Source organism: Mastomys coucha, unplaced genomic scaffold (assembly GCF_008632895.1).
Source record: "Mastomys coucha isolate ucsf_1 unplaced genomic scaffold, UCSF_Mcou_1 pScaffold6, whole genome shotgun sequence".
NCBI lineage: Eukaryota > Metazoa > Chordata > Mammalia > Rodentia > Muridae > Mastomys > Mastomys coucha.
The window spans coordinates 72715000-72732738 of NW_022196912.1; the positions used below are offsets into that span (position 1 = coordinate 72715000).

The window sequence follows — 17739 nt, forward strand, 5'->3', positions numbered from 1 at the left end:
CTCTCTCTCTCTCTCTCTCACTCTCTCTCTCTCTCTCTCAGATGTTTTATGTGTGTCATTAAGTTACTGATACTCTATCTTTCCAATTTTTGGTATAGGAATTTAGTGCCATGCACTTACCTCTTATAACTGCCTTCAATGTGTCCCATAGGATTGGGTATATATTTCATTATAAATTCCATTCTGATTTCTGTATTGATTCATCTTTCACTTAGCAATAAGTGGTTCAGTTACCATAAGTTTATATTCTTTCTGCTCTTATTGATATCCAGCTTTAATCCTTGGTGATCAGATAAAATGCAGAGTGTTGCTTAAGTTTCTTATCTCTGTTAAGCCTTGCTTTGCATGCCAGTATGTGATGAATTTTGGAGAGAGTCTCATCAGCAGCTGAGAAGAAAGTGTGTTCTTTAGTGAGTGTGCATAGTATTTTGTAGATGTTTGCTACTTCCCTTTGATTTATGATGCTATTCTATTTGGCATTTGTCTGTTTACTTTTTGCCTGGTTTACTAGTCTTCTAGTGGGAGTGGGATATTGAAGTCATCCATTAACAGAGTATAAAGGATAATACGAAATTTTAAACTGTAGTAGTGTTTCTTTTATGAACCTGTGTGCCCTTGTGTTTTTCTTGCATAAATGTTTAAGAATTGTAATATACTCTTGGCAAATTTTTCCTTTGATTAGTATACAGAGTCCTTCCCTATTTCTTCTGATTAGTTTTGGTTTGAAGTCTATTTTGTTAGATATTAAAATGGGTGCACTGGCTTGCTTCTTAGGTCTGTTTACTTGGAAAATATTTTTACATTGTTTACCAGAGATGAAGTCTATTCTTAATTGACACAGAAGAAAGATGGATCCTGTTTTCTAATAAAATCTGTTAATTTCATCTTTTTCTTTTTGTGGCAAATTGAGACCATTAATATTTAGAGTTATTAATGAGTATTGTTTACCGATTTCTGTTATTTTGTTTTAATGGCCCATGTTTTTTCTCTGTTCTTCTGATTTCTGTTGTGGAATGACTTAGTCCCTGAGTTTTCCTGAGAGTGGTTAATATTCAGACTGAAATGTTCCTTCTAGCACCTTCTGTCAAAGTGGATTGGTAGATACATATTACTTAAATTTGATTTTATCACTTCTCTATTGATTCTGGTTGAGAGTTTCCCTGGATATAATAGTCCTGGCTTGCATCTTTGGTATCCTTGAGTCAGTAGAACATCTATCTTTCCATGTTCTTCTGGCTTTTAGAATCCTCACTGAAAATCAGATACAATTCAAATGCATCTGCATTTATACGTGACTTGGTCCTTTTCCTTTTACAGCCCTTAGTATCATAACTTTGTTCTGTGCATTTAGTATTTTGAACGTTATGTGTCGTGGGAATTTCTCTTCTGGTCTTACCTATTTGGTGTTCTGTATGCTCCTTATACCTTGGTAAGCACCTCTTTCTTTAGGCTAGGGAATTTTTGTTTGTTTGTTTGTTGTTTTGTTTTGTTTTTTGTTTTTTGTTTTTTGAGACAGAATTTCTCTGTGTAGCCCTGGCTGTCCCGGAACTCACTCTGTAGACCAGGCTGGCCCTGAACTCAGAAATCTGCCTACCTCTGCCTCCCAAGTGCTGGGATTAAAGGCATGCGCCACCACTGCCCAGATGGGAATTTTTTTCTGTGACTATGTTAAAATATTTTCTTTGCTTCTGACCTGTATTTTTTCTCCTTGTTCTACCCCTGTTATTTGAAGCTTTGTTCTTGTCACAGTTTCTCCAGATTTCTTGGATATTTCATACCTAGTTTTAGATTTTACATATATTTTTTTTTAGATTTAACATTTGACTGAGTTATCAATTTCTTTTACCTTATCTTCAAGACCTGAAAAATCTCATGTCTACATGTTGTAATACATTGGTGAGGCTTACCACTAAGCACTTTATTTGTAATCATAAATTTTTCATTTTCAGTTTTACTTCAGGTTAGGTTTTCTTTAATGAGTTCTATTTGTATACTTTGAACTGTTTTCATTATTTCATTCAATTGTTTGTTTTAATTTTTATTAAAGTATCTATTTAAATCCTATTTAAGGTCCTTGAACATAATCATAATTGCTTTTTTTAAGGCCTTGTTTTGTATGTTAGCTAAATTGGTGTGTTTTCCATTGTTTAATGGATGTTACTCACTCTAGATCTGAGGCAAGTGTGGTAGCTGTTGGGTTCCTAGTAGTGATGCTTCTATGCATCAGTGAGTTACACGAAACATGTGGATGAGCTAGGAGGAAAGTCTGAGTGAGAGTCGAGGGATGAGCTGAGCTGTGTATGCTAAAGTTACCAGGAAGTCTGTACAACGATATAGTCTCCATTGAGTGGAGGCATGGTGTGATTAGAGGCTCTGAGGCAAGCTGCTTTAGGACTAAGAATAAGTCTAGAGAGATGAGGAGGGAGGACTGGAAGGATAGTGAAAAGGGTTTACTTTAGTTATAGTTCAGTGTAGACAGTGTTTCTGCAGATCTGAAGCAGACACAAAGGTTGGGGATGATGGGTCAGAGGTGAAGGCTGTGAGGGTCAGTGGGAAGATGGTAAAGCTGGGTTCATACCAACAGGAAGAGTTGTCAAAAAACTCTTTCTTTACTTCAGCAATCCATTTTCTTGTTCTTTTGATCTCCATTTCATTGATCTCTGCCTATTTTTTTACTCTTGACTCCATATTTTAATTTGAGGTTTGGATTGTTCTTACATTTTTCTGAGGGTTTCAAATATATCATTAGGTCATTTATATGCTGGCTGTACTCAAAACCACATACCTTCCTCTTAGAATAGCCTTCCTGGGGTATTCTAAAAGTAACCTAAAAGCCCTGGCGAATCGTGTCTTCCTTTTCTTTTGAGTCAAGAATTTTTAAATACTTCATTACACTCTGATTTTGTTTTTTTTTTTAAACCAATATTTAGTTTTTTGGAGCATAAAATGATAAAGTATAAGAAATTATTTATTTATTTTAATTTGTTAAACCTTGCACGCATGTAGTGGCGGCGGCAGTTTTGTTGGTGTGTATGTATGAAAAGAAAAGGCAAACCCAGTATTTTGGGCACACGTTAGTTATACAATTTGTCATCTGTCAAGACCCAGTAATGTCCTGGCCTCTGCAACAATGAGGATGATGTGTTGCTGTTGTGACTTTAATGACAGGCTTCTTAGGATTGTAGATTGCAACTGAGTAGCATACCTTTATCCCTCATAGTTCCACTTAAACTCATGCATCCATGCCATAGTGTGGGCATGGAGACCAGAGGGCAATTTTAGAGATTCTGGTCTACCCATTTACCATGTGAATTGAACTCAGGTTTTCAGTCTTGGTAGCACATGACTTTACCCACTAAACCATCCCATACTGTCCTTTTAATCTCTCTCTTTCTCTCTCTTTCTTTCTCTTTTTCTCTTTCTCTTTCTCTCTCTCTGTGCAGATAGGTTATGGATTTCTATATAACAACTAAAATCATTGGGGTAGAACTATATGATGTTATCTTAAAATAACTTTAACATGCTTTTCCACAGGAAAAAACAAACAATACATAATCTCACAATTCTGTGTATAAATGCATGAATACACACACACACACACACCAGACTTGTAAAAGGCACACATATATGCCTTTAAGAATGAAACAAATTCAAAACCTGATATTACTTTTGGGAATAGGATTCAGATTGGAAGTGCAGAAGAGTATTTTAAGATTTTATTATGGTATTTAAATAATATATGAAGTTACTGAATGAATTTACTCATGTACTACCTACATAATTAAAAAAACAGAATTCAAGGTCATGTTAAAATATTTAAAATATTTATCATTGCTTTGAGCCGTGTGATAATCACTTCCTACCTAATGCATTAAACAAAAAATATTGACATACAATTTACTTTCTTATATTAAGGTTTTGGACAGAATATTCTCTCCTCCTTCTTTTTCCATCACTGGTCACCTTTCTTCCTCCTCATAACACATCCTTTCCCCCCAAGGCCTCCATTTCTGCTGTGTGGAACTTTTCCAGCTAGAATAATCTAGAAATCATTCGTGCCCTTTGACTTTAGATTCTACTTCTGTAGACTAAGTTCTTAACTCAAGGAGCTCTTACATAATAAGTATCTGTTTGGAAAGAACATTTTGACATCACACTGGACACAGAGTAGTTCAAGGGCCAGACTTGCCATATGGTAGAACAGAAATCCTGCATCTAATTTGAAGCCTCCAACTTCTTTGTATTGTATCCACTCTCTGCAGCCAATTCTGAAAGACCTCATGTCCTTATAAATGTTCCTGTTTTGCTTCAGACACTATTATTATTCAGATACTAATGTTTCTCATACCCAAGAAATGTGTAATACAATTCTTAGATGAAAAACGGTCACTAGGGACATCCTATGGGAACACCACAACCACATTTAATGTGTGGCTTTTGTAGTATTGGGTCAGGTGCGGCTCTCCTGTTTAACCACAGTAGTGATGCTAAATTGCTCTTCTGCATGCCCAGGCTGCTTTGACTCCTTGTTGCATGGAGATGGAAAAGAACTCCTACAGACATAATAAATTCAGTTATTTTCCAACTAGAGTTTGAATCTCTTAAACAATTCTGTTTGTAGCTTGATTTACAGTGGTGAACTGTGTGTCTCTATAGGATGACTGCCTCTGCATTTCATCCCTGGAGAGAACTCAGTAGTCGTGGACAACATGCTTTCATTTCATAGTGTAAAGTGGAAGCTATGTGTAGTTGAAATTTTAACCCCAGATCACAGCTTTTTTTTCATTTTTTTATTAGATGTTTTCTTTATTTACAATATCTCTTCCCCCCCCAAAAAACAACTAAAACAAACCCCTGTTCCCCCCTCCCCCTGCTCACAATCCCACCCCCTCCTGCTTACTGGCCCTGTCATTCCCCTATACTGGGGCATAGAAGCTTCACAGGGCCAAAGGCCTCTCCTCCCATTGATGACTGACTTGGCCATCCTCTGCTATACACATGCTGCTGGAGCCATTAGTCCCCCCATGTGTACTCTTTGGTTGGAGTTTTAGTCCCTGGGAGCTCTGAGGATACTAGTTAGTTCACGTTGTTGTTTTCCTAAGGGGCTGCAAACCCTTCAGCTCTTTGGGTCCTTTCTCTAGCTCCTTCATTGGGGACCCGGTACTCAGTCCAATGGATGGCTGTGAGCCTCTACTTCTGTATTAGTCAGGTACTGTCAGAGCCTCTCAGGAGACAGCTATATCAGGCTCCTGTCATCCAGCACTTGCTGGCATCCACAATAGTGTCTAGATTTGATGATTGAATATGGGAAGGATTCCCAAGTAGAGCAGCCTCTGAATTGTCCTTCTTTTAGTCACTGCTCCGTAGTTAGTCTCTACAACTCCTTCCATGAGTATTTTCTTCCACCTTTTAAGAAGGAACGAAATATCCACACTTTGGTCTTCCTTCTTCTTGAGTTTATTATGGTTTGTGGTTTGTACTTTGTGTATTCTGATCTTCTAGGCTAATATCCACTTATCAGAGAGTGCATACCATGTGTGTTCTTTTGTGATTGGGTTACCTCACTCAGGATGATATTCTCCAGGTCCATTCATTTCCCCAAGAATTTCATAAATTCATTGTTTTTAATAGCTGAGTAGTACTCCACTGTGTAGGTGTACCACATTTTCTGTATCCATTCCTCTGCTGAGGGACATCTGGGTTGTTACCAGTTTCTGGCTATTATAAATAAGGCTGCTATGAACATAGTGGAGCATGTATCCTTATTACATGTTGGAGCATCTTCTGGGTATTTGCCCAGGAGTGGTATGGCTGGGTTCTCTGTAGTACTATGTCCAATTTCCAGAGTAACTGCCAAACTGGTACACTCAAACTAATAGAAAATAAAGTGGGGAAGAGCCTTGAGCACATAGGCACAGGGGAAAATTTCCTGAACAGTACACCAATAGCTATGCTCTAAGATCAAGAATTGACATATGGAACCTCATAAAATTACTAAGCTTCTGTAAGGCATAAGACACTGTCAATAGGACAAAATGGTAACCAACAAATTGGGAAAAGATCTTTACCAATCCTATATCTGATAGAGGGCTGATATCAAATATATACAAAGAACTCAAGAAGTTAGACTCCAGAGAAACAAATAACCCTATTAAAAATGGGGTACAGAGCTAAACAAAGAATTCTCAACTGACAAATACCAAATGGTTGAGAAGCACCTAAAGAAATGTTCAACATCCTTAGTCATCAGGGAAATGCAAATCAAAACAACCCTGAGATTCCACCTCACACCAGTCAGAATGGCTAGGACAAAAACCTCGGGTAACAGCAAATGCTGGAGAGGTTGTGGAGAAAGAGGAACAGCCCTTCATTGTTGGTGGGACTGCAAACTGGTACAACCACTCTGGAAGCCTGTACCTTTTTAACCACTGAGTTTAACATAGCTGTGGGAGTGTATTTATTATATAAAATTTGTAAGTAAAAGTGTATCATTAAAGAAAAGCCTAGACCAGACAGCTTTATAGTTGCATTCAAAAAAACATTTACAAAAGAACTATTGTCACAATTCTTAGATATCTTCAAATAAACAGAAGATTAACAAATACTTTCAAACCCATTCGGTAAAGCCACTATTTACCTACACTAAAGCCAGTCTAAGGCAATATAAGAAAAATATAGGCCAATATCACTACTTATGATAGATATAAAAATCCTCAACAAAATACTGAAAAAGTCTATTGAGTGGCACATAAAAAGGACCATTCAACAAGATCAAGTAGTATTTACTACTGGATGCAAGCTTGATTCAATAATATATAAATCAATAACTGTGATTTTCCATATGACAGATGAAAGAAAAATATATAGTAATTTCAATAAGTGAAAAAAGTAGTTGATAAAATACACATTTCCTTGATTAAAAACCATCACTGGGGCCAGCAAAGTTGCCCAGTGAGTAATGTGTCAGCCCTGCAAGCACAAGGACTGGAAATTAGATTCCCAGGACCTCACATCACAAAGCTGGGCACCTTGCCCATGCTTATTATTCCAGTGTTGGGGAGGTCAACACGGAAGAGCCCTGGAGTTGGCACCAAGATCACCTGGTCCAGACAAGTTGGTGAGTTTCAGGTTCAGTGGTGACTTCATTCAAAAGTGTTGGTGAGAAGCTATAGAGGAAGGCATTCAGACTGCGTGCAATCTGGATCTTGTGGTGTGTGTGTGTGTGTGTGTGTGTGTGTGTGTGTGTGTGTGTGCATGAGAACTAGTGAGCATGTATCAAGGTTTGTGGCACATGTTTTGTTTAGGTCCTTGGATAGCATAGCTCTCTGGAATGGCTTCCCCTCTCTGGGAATAATTTCCACATCTCTTGTTTTGCTACTTCACAATATTTTATTATCATGTATATGCATGCTGCCTATTTTAAAAGATTATGTTCTTAGGGAGCCTTTAGCAAATGAGCTTTGGTATCTTGTTTTTCATTCAACAAATAGATGTTGAATACACACACACACACACACACACACACACACACACACACACACACATATCCAGTTCTGGGTATTATGAGAGGAATTAGTGATATGCATATAAGAAAACTCTTTTCCTACTTTCAGAAAAAACAGTTTACATTTAAAGTAATGGTGCATTTTGAAGATAGCAGATGACAAAACACACATACACATACACACAAAATAAGGTACTTAAAATCTGTTATATTATATCATTATATTATGTTTTAACTATATTATATTCTTAAGACACTAAAATTAAGAAGCTCTGGTAAGAACTGCAGCTAGGGCACTACGGTAGCCCAAGTATTGCTAAATGATGAGGCAAAATACAACAATAATAAAACTATCCCAATATTATAAACTAATCACTTAATTTGTACTTTTCCTAAGACAAATACCTGTGGGGAGAGATCACTTCATGGGGACCCTATGGGCACCTAAATGTGCAGATGACAGTATTTTATATACAGTGGTATATAATTGGCTTGTGACCTACATATAACTTCCTGCATATTTTAGATCATTATGAGATTATATTTAGTAACAAGTTCAATGTGATTAGTATGAAATTATTTATTATACTTTGTTGTTTAGTCAATAATAAAAAGTACAATATAGAACTTTTGAGAATATTATGTTTTCACTCTTTGTTTGGTTGAAGTCACCAACCAAACAAAGAATTCCCAGACGTAGATAGCTGAGTATATGTTTTCAGCATACATGATAAAGAAAAATGCCTGGAAATAACTAGGAAGTTCTAGAAGCTGGAAAATGAGTCCCAAATCCTGGAAAGATGAAATGACAATGAGCAACATCAAATTTGGAGGGCAGTAGTAAGGCTGGTATGCTGGATGCTTAAAACCATCTCAGCAGGAGTTTTTCAAAGCCAATGGATTGTATATATTCATTTAACAGATTTGTTTTGAACCTGCACATTTATTTATTTGCCAGATACTGTTATACATAAGATATGTGGGAACAGAATATAAAATGTGTATAAATTACAAACTCATTCTATATGTTCTGTTCCTTTAAAGAACCCTGACTAACAGAGCCTTATTGTTGAAGACAATATTTATATTGAATGTTGAAAATGGAGAAGTTGAACTGGTACAAAATTGGAAGCTTCACCCTCCTGACTAGTTTTCTTGGTACTGGAAGTTATTCTGCATGCCATTAGAGGGGATGGTAATCACTGTGTGACTTATAATACTGCTCTGGCTATGAGATATGCTGGCCCAATAGTGCTATACCAAGCACTTTCTGATTGAAATTTTGGCTTACTTCTCCATGAGATGGAGAGATGGAGCCCATAGCTGACACTGCTATGGTGATCAAGTACCTGAGACTATTTAGGTTATACCTAGGGGAAAATCGAATACTACCATTTTGCCATGCTAAAACATGTTCCTTAAACATACCAATAAAGTGATTTTTAATGACATACTATTATACCTCTCCTCTCTCTCCTCTCTCTCTCTCTCTCTCTCTCTCTCTCTCTCTCCTTACTGGAGAAACTTCTTCTTGCCATAGATGAGAATAATATAGATACTGACAACTGGAGAGACTCTGGAGCATTCAGTCTTACATGGGATGTTTTTATCAAAGTCCCCCAGCCCAGTGTTTTAAAAAGAGAAGAAAGAACATAATGTTGGGAGTTTAGAGTAGTGGAGAAGATCTGAGAGGAATTGGAGGGAGTAACATGATCAAAATATGCTGTATGAAAATATTTTATTATTTTTTTAAAAAATGAATGTGAGGTTTGAGTAAGGGCAATCACTCCTTACAAAAGGAGTTGGAAGTGTTGCCTACAAAGTACCGAAACTATTTTCGCTTATTTATTTGGGAGAGATGGGTGGAGGTGTCTGTGCTTGTGTGCTTGCTTCAGCACACATGTGGATACTGGATGTCAGCATTCAGGAGTTGGTTTTATCTTTCCACTATAAGTTCCAGAAATAAAACTCATGTCATCAGGTTAGCATGGCAAAGTAATTTTTTCTATGGGGGCATTTTGAAAGTATTAAGCTTTTTAGTGACCACTCACTTTTATATTTGCTTTTCTGAGAATAAAAAGAAATGAAAAGAAGTGTATTATCTGGGATTTAAAAAGAAAAGGCATGAAATCTATGTAAGTTTTGAGTGTATCTCAGCTCACAGGATCAATACCCTATTTGCAACAGTGCAGAATTTTGACACAATGGTTAATGAGTCATTCAACTAGCTGACAGAGTAACAATCTCAATTTGTCTGCTATTACCCAGGCTGCAGAAATCACCATAGGGTAACCATAGTCAAAAATAATACTGGTTCAGGATGCTGGAAGACACTCATGTGTCTGAATCTGGGGATCAGAGGTGGGAATTATTAGTAGAGGTGTATATAGTACAAAATTATGCTTATAGACTACCTGGACTTCAAACAGATTTGAGATCGATCTTAATGTTGAATCCTTTATCTTTTGTACACATGATTTAACAATTCAACTGAATGGGCAGTACTAAGTCATAGCAGTGATCTAGCTGGTCAGCTCAGTGCTCTTTTTCTGCTTAAGATTTGTGAGCCATGTGGAAATAACTAGTGGAGATTGTATGTCTTAATCAGGATTTCTATTCCTGCACAAACAACATGACCAAGAAGCAAGTTGGGGAGGAAAGGGTTTATTCATCTTACTTCCACATTGCTGTTTATCACCAAAGGAAGTCAGGACTGGAACTCAAGGAGGTCAGGAAGCAGGAAATGATGCAGAGGCCATGGAGGGATGTTCCTGGCTGACTTCCTTGCCTTGACTTGCTCAGCCTGCTCTCTTATAGAACCCAAGACTTCCAGCCCAGGGATGGCACCGCCCACAAGGGCCCTACCCCCTTGATCACTAATTGAGAAAATGCCCCACAGCTGGATCTCATGGAGGCACTTCCCCAACTGAAACTCCCTTCTCTGTGATAACTCCAGCCTGTGTCAAGTTGACACAAAACCAACCAGTACACTATATTATTAGAATGTTCTATCTATTACAAAAATAAGGAATCATTGAGATTGTATTTTAAAACTGTTCTCAATGGCGGAAGGAACTGGGTATAGTAAAGGGGTGATGGTAAATGTTTGAAGATACTGCGATTGAATTTGGGGCTAATAGCCTGTGATACAAGTCAGTTTAACCCATTCATCCTCAATAAACCAATTAAGTGAGCCACATTAATGGTGGAAAACAGAAAAAGGAGATTGATACAATATGGATGCATTGGGAGGAGTACAAAGAGATCCATGGAATCCCCCAAGTCTTTCTGAAAAGAGTCTTGAAATGAGATTAAAGTTTAATTATAGGGCCAAGGATATGCACATTTATGTAGTACTGGCCAAGATGTGGTCCTGTCTATCACTGATCAGTTATTTTATGGGTTCAGTAAGGTGGTCTGACAAGTTGTTAGGACTGTGCAATCTCTGAGAGCAGTTCTACCCCTGGTTTTTGCCTTTGTTGTTGTCATTTGTTTTTGTTTTTCCTTACAGTATGGGATTTATGAGGGAGAATATCATGTCTTTAGAATCTATTGCTTTAACAGTTTAATAAATTGAAAGATGCAAGTATCTTTTTTGAAAATATCTTCATTTCTGTCAGGCCACTTACAACAACAGTTTCCCTTAGAGCATTATAAAATATATTCAATTTTAAAATCCTATTCAAACTGCATAAGTACACAATGTAGTGGGTGACTCTGAAAGGGTAAATTGAACTCAGTAACATGGCTTTTATAATATCAGTGTGGAGTCTTGCCTTAGATTACCTAACTTGCTACTTACAAAAATTTTAATTACCAGAAGCAGAAAGGCAATACTTATCTCTGATTACTTATTTCCTTAATAACTAGAAAACTGAAATAAATGCATGAGAATGTTTTCAAACATTGAACAACAGACAGATAGAACTATGATTCATAAGAGGAGGGATAAATGAAATGAACCCTGCGATGTCTTTCTGGAGGCATTTCTATATCATATGCAGAAACACTTTGGTAAGATAAGGAAAAAATGTTGAGGAAAGTTATGGTGCTAAAATTTGAAAGGTTAAATTTTTTTAAAAGATTATAAATTTGTTTTATTATCCCTCTGGTTTTGTTCCTAAATAGTAAACCATATTAAGAAGAAGACAAAGAAGAATAAGACGAAGAAGAGGAAGAGGAGGAGGAGGGGGGAGGAGAAGGATAAAGAGGAAGAGAGGAAAGAGAAGAACTAGGAAGTAGAAGAAGAGGAAGATTTCTGCTGAAGCCATTCCCATAAGCTCATCCCAGCCTGAGGGATATCCATATTGCAACCAACCACAGCAGAGTCCTCCCTGAACTCTCAGGTATTCAAAAGAGACTAAAGAAGAATAATATTGTAGTACTAGGTCTCATGAACTTTAGAATGACCAAGGTGATTTACAAAGTAACCTAACTACCTGATAGAAAAATGATGAGGATTTTATAAAGGAGGAAAGGAAACAAGTAGGTAATCAGCAACATAAAATTCAAAGTGTCTTGCAAATGATTTAAAAACATATAGATGTAAAGAATCAAGAAAACATGGGGAAAAGTCAGTTGTTACATACAGGCAGAATCATTAGAAAAATAAAATTAGAAGACTAAGAACTTCAAAGAAAGGCTCAAGTGGGCAAAAATGATTGAAAAACTAATTGGTGATGATAAAACAATATATTGTCTAAAATATTAAATATTTGAATCAACAAACATATAACATTTTAGAATATAATAGAAATTTTTAGCGAATGAAACACAATAAACTCACTGAACTCTGAGGATACACACAAAGATAGCCAAGGGATGTCATTGTCCAATTGCTGAGAACTTGGAATGAAAAGAAATGAAAAAAAATTACAAAATAAGTATAGAAGAACAGTGCATTGCTGTAGATTTCCCATCAGAGAAGTAATGTAAACCACAGAATACTGAAGTGGCATCCTTACATTTTCAAAGTGAATTTTGAGTAATCTAATAAGTTATATCTATGTCTTTCTTTTATGTGTAAAAGAGAAGCAGCATCATGTTCCAATAAATAGAAGCTGAGAGCGATTTTGTCACCAACACATTTGCTTGACATAAAAAGCAAAAGCAAAACAATTTCTCAGACAGTGTATTCCAAAAGGAGATCATAGTGATGGAGCCTGAATATAGCATGCTGTCACAGGTCAGGATAAAGGTGGAATCTAGTAATCATTAGATTACCTAGATGCTTTTGTAAGATTGTAGGCTAGATAGAGTTGGGTGGAAAGGTGATGTATGAAATTAACACCATTGAAGGATCCATAGTTGCTGATAATGAGCAAGTTCATGGTCTAGCACCATAAAGGTGGAATTTCTGTTAGAACAGTGCTCAAAGAAATGACACACAACAGAGACAGAGAGATTCACAGAGATGTGATTCCAGTTTTGAAAGAAAAGAGGCAGCACCCTCCCACCCTCCTTTTGAAATTTTACAGCTGTTATATTCCATGTAGGTTCTTTGTTCTGGCCACATTTCCCTGTGTGATTTTTGTTCTGTTTCATGTTCAAGATCAATGGTGGGCCACCTTCCAGTTTTGACTTCCTGTGATGATTATCCAAGGAGTAGTGAGCTTGACAAATTAATTTTAAAAACAGATGTCCATACCATTAATTTAATTCACTACTCAGAAACAGAGAAGGCAATAGCAACAGCCTCTAACAGACTGTTGGGAGCAATCACAGTTTCAATTAGTCCTAAAGGCCATCACCCTACAAACTTGTGATTGACCATTCAATGTTACATTACCAGGGACATGTCTGTCATTTTCTTTAAGTGGTGCAGAGTGACTTCTCTTCAAGCATAGGTCACTGTGACTCATCAGAGAAATTGATGGGTTGCTAACATTGGCCCAAAACAGGGGAATGCTGGCATCATGTACATTTCTATTGTGTTGCTGACATTTCTCCTTTCACAGCAATTACTCTTACACCTCATCAGGATTTCTGTATGTACACTTTTACTAGCAGACTGACCACACATGGCAGCTTGATCTAATGATAGTGTGAAATTAAACAGCAGACTGAGCATCATTGGAGCTTAAGAATGGACTTCAACTTATCCAGGCCAATCCACATTTCAAAGCTTAAGATACAAATCTTAAAGATTTTTATTTTAAATCCACAAATATGGTGCAAGCTGGACAAAATGTCAGAGGTGCCCCGTTTAAGTGACCTATAGGTACATCCTTCTAAGTGTGAATAGTATAAAATTTACCCTCCCCAGAGGACATTGTTTACACTTAATGACATCAACAATTCTATTATTCCTGAAGTTTTCAATGTTCTCCCTCGAGAACACCAATAATGTTCACGTTTTACCACACAGTTAGATATTTTTAGATCCATTCTGCATTGATTTTCATCTAATTATCTGATTTCATACTTGCTACCTAGAATATTAGTTTTGTATTCTAACTTGAAGCTGCTCTTCTTAAGACAAAGCCATACCTAACTCTAACGGGGAAACTTGTTATAATTTAAAATGTGCGTAATTCACTGACATGAAATCAATGATGGTGATCTGTCATCAGAGATAGCAGATGGTCAAGAAATTATAAGTTCTTTAAAGGAAAATGTCATGATGCCATGTCTAGTGTAATTGCTTGACTTATAAGCCTCCATTGGTCTTTGATGTTTAGTTGTTAGCCACCATAGTCAGCATTTGGATATTCATGATATAAGAAATAATTCTGGATGTCAAGGACTTTTTGCCTGCAGGAGAGACAGCAGATAAAGAGGGAATTTTTTTATAGTGTGGTGTGTGTTAAAAACAGGGTGCTATGGCAACCCAGAAGAAGTATATAGGCCTGGTTAGAGGGCAGGAGATAATTCTATAGAAAATAACAATTGGAGCTACCTGAGACCTGAAGGATGAGTAGAGGTTAGAAGAATCATTTTAACAAGGAAAGAGAATACACAGAAATTAACTTAGAAAGATCATTTTTCTTTCTTTTAACAATTTAAAATAGCTTATTCAGGATTGGAGCCTGGGCTGAGATAAGGATGAAATGATTTGGAGGTGGCAGTAGGTCCTTTTTGTGGTGCTAATTTTTTATTTTACTATGAACATATACAGAATAAGTTGAAGTATCTTAAGGTACAATATTGTTCTTGTATTATCCAAAGAACATTCTAGGTGCAATGTTAACAAATGAGAGAAAGTACAGAGATCATAGTTGGGGTGGGGGAGGTAAAAGCTACAGTGTAGATATAACTTTTATCCACCAGATGTAATTGTCACCTCTGAGACTTACTGCTGAATAAACTCACCCTTCCTAGTTCTTTCTGAACGCTGGCTGGCTGGCTTTCTGAACTCAGCTATTCTGGCCCCAGATCCTCTTCAACCTGACTGATTCAATCTGCCTTCTCTTTTCTCTCAGCTTCTCATTGAATTGTTCTGCTTGGCCTCAAACAAACTCTGGAAATTTGTTCTAATTTTGTGGGGTCAAGGGAGCCCATAGAATTCAGTTGGTTACGTATGAAGTTTCTGATGACCATCCAAGTTGTAAAACACTGATATTTGTTTTTTGTTTTTGTTTTTGTTTTTCTGGCTATTGTTTTCGTTTGGTGTTGAGGTTGAGTCTTATATTGGCCAAGCTGGTTTCAAACTTACTATATAGCTCAGATTGAAATTAAGCCTGGACATTGAGATCTTCCTGGTGTAGGCTGCTGAGCTCTGGGGTTATAGGTCTATAGGCACACACCACCGCCACAGTCAACTTCCCATTAGTGATTATGTCATAGCTCTGTTTACAAATAAGCTTCTGAATGAAGAAATATAGGTTCTTCTGGGATGTTCATGTCCTAGTAAAAACTCATAAAGTAGTAACTCCTGTCCTGCCAGGCTACAGCTTCTGTGTGTAGGCCATTGTATCTTACTGTCCTGTCCCTGTCCTGTTAGAGTATGACTCCAGAATTGATAGTTTCATCTTCCTCGCGCCTCTAGACTTCTCCTAAGAAAACTCTAATGTTTTGTTTTAGAGGTTCTTATGAAAACATCAAATGTGCACTCAACTCACCTGGGTTCTAGAACCTAAATTTAAGTGAAATTATTAAGACTGATGTACTTACTATTAGTTACCACCTCATTGTTGTGACCTAATACTTCACAAAAAGCAACTTAGGGAGAGTTTATTTGGCTCACAGTTTAGAGGCATAGTCCAGTCAGAGAAAGCATGGTGGAAAGGGGTACAGTACCTGTGGCAGCAGAGTCTGAGACAACTAGTCACATTGTGTTTGTCTTCAGGAAGCAAAGAAGGGAGGAGCAGTGGTGCGTGGATAATTTTCTTACTTTGTCTCCCATTCAGGTTGCAACTCCAGCACATAAAGGGGTAAAGTCAACACTGAGTTATGCTCCTTAGTTAAACCTTTCTAGAACCATAGTCGCAGATATCTGTGTGCTCTATCTATTAGTTGACTCAAAAGATTCCATCAAGTTGAGAGTGAAGTTTAATTGCTACAGTGCATTATAATTATCTGCAAGAACAGAGGAGAGATGAAAGAAAAGTACAAAAAAATGATGATTCTGTCAGCATTCTTTGTAATAAATTCTCCTGGACACTCAGAATGAGACAATTGCTAATTATCTACTCAGTTATTGGTTTGACGCTCTAATGCCAATTACACCTCTACTGACCTTCAGTGTTAGAAGAGGCAAAGTTGAAAGGCAGACAAGCATGTGGCAGTGTTAGAACTCAGGTCTCTTGACTACTTCATTGATGAATCTACTGATATGGAAAAATAGTTTTAGGATGTTTTAGTTGATGTTTAATGGAGGCCCCCCCAAGGCAGATCTAAAATCCAGGGTCTCCTAGCAGACAAAGGCCATTTTAGAAAGGCCCAACACCTCTTAGATTCGTAATGACTGAGAGCCTCTTTGCTGTTGGCACTTTTTAATTAAGACCAAGAAAAGAAACTGATTTCAGGAGAGTCCTAGGTGAGCTATCTGCTCACTCCAAGAAGTGACTCACGTCCTGTGGTTTTGCCTTTTGGTTTGCACCTTAACACGTGACTTACCTGTCCATTTTCAGGTAAATGTTTCAGTAAAACATCCAATTGAAATAAGTTAAGAATTAGTCACCACCTTCGGCATTGTGTGTAGAATGGTTTAGCTTTCATAAACTCTGGCTCCAAGGCATCAAGTGTTTACATGTAGAGTTTCAGCTGAGAGCATATTGAGCCCCTTATGACAGGCAGCCCTGAGAAGGGAGATGATAGAGTTCAACAGCACAATATGTTGAAAAGGGAGACATTTTCTGCTGTGTTGAAACATGCCCTTCAGCAAATCTGTTAAGTTCATTTTAACCTAGACCTTTTCCTCTTGAATGTAATAAAGCCTCTGAAGCAACTGCACTCTGCAAGAGGGTCTCTTTTGTCATTTACAGTGGTGTAAAATTCACAGGGTAAGCGAATTACTTTAGCTTCCAATAAAAATGTTAATATTTCCCTTAGATGTGAACAAAGGACAATGCCTTTCAATAATGAGATGATCAAATCCACGAGGATTAAGAAAGAGGAGAGAGAATCAGAGAACCAGAGAGAGACAGAGACAGAGACAGACAGAGAGAGAGAGAGGGAGAGAGAGAGAAAGAAAGAGAGAGATAGGCAGAGAGACAGAGATTTACTTCATCTGACATCTCAAACAATGCAAATTGGGATTAAAAAGACAGTAAATCATACAGTTCTCATTTGACAGTAACAGTGCTATGTTAGAATGCTAGAGATTTCTCCCCAGGAGTGAGAAATGGCTGCATGTGTTTTTCCACTCTGATTCAGAGAATGACACTTTTTAAAATCTCTTTGTTTCCTCTTTCAATGATAAGTGAAAACCATTTCCCTGCCATAGGTTGTGTGAAGTTGCAGGTAGCTTTACAAAAAACTCCACACCACAGCTAGAACACATGGAGCTGCTCACATCTATTACCACCAAACACCACAAAGAAGCTGACATATATCCTGCTAATAAGATAGTATAGAAACTGTTGTGTTTTATAAAAATAAAGAGAGAAGGAATATGTTTGGTGCAGGTGCAGCAAGGTGTGGGGAAAGGGGGTACCTCTGTGGGTCCATGCTGAGTCATGCCTTCCCCCTGAGGGACCAGCCACAAGATGGTATAGTATTGAATACAGTTTATTCAAGGCATAGAGAGGGGAATTTAAAAGATAATACAGACAGAGAAAGGCAGAGAGAGAGAG

The 17739-nt window shown here is 37.4% G+C and overlaps 1 long non-coding RNA gene across 5 annotated transcripts in view; it reads right to left on the reverse strand.

Annotated features, from left to right (window-relative positions):
- The window catches only part of LOC116079980, a 205338-nt gene that overhangs the window by 11794 nt on the left and 175805 nt on the right, over positions 1-17739 (reverse strand). For 4 of the 5 annotated variants that reach the window (XR_004114262.1, XR_004114266.1, XR_004114260.1 and 1 more), the window contains one exon: positions 16182-16269. The exons of the other annotated variant lie outside the window; for it this stretch is intronic. This is a non-coding gene — a long non-coding RNA (uncharacterized LOC116079980). The remainder of the gene's footprint in view (positions 1-16181; positions 16270-17739) is intronic. 5 annotated transcript variants of the gene reach the window in all.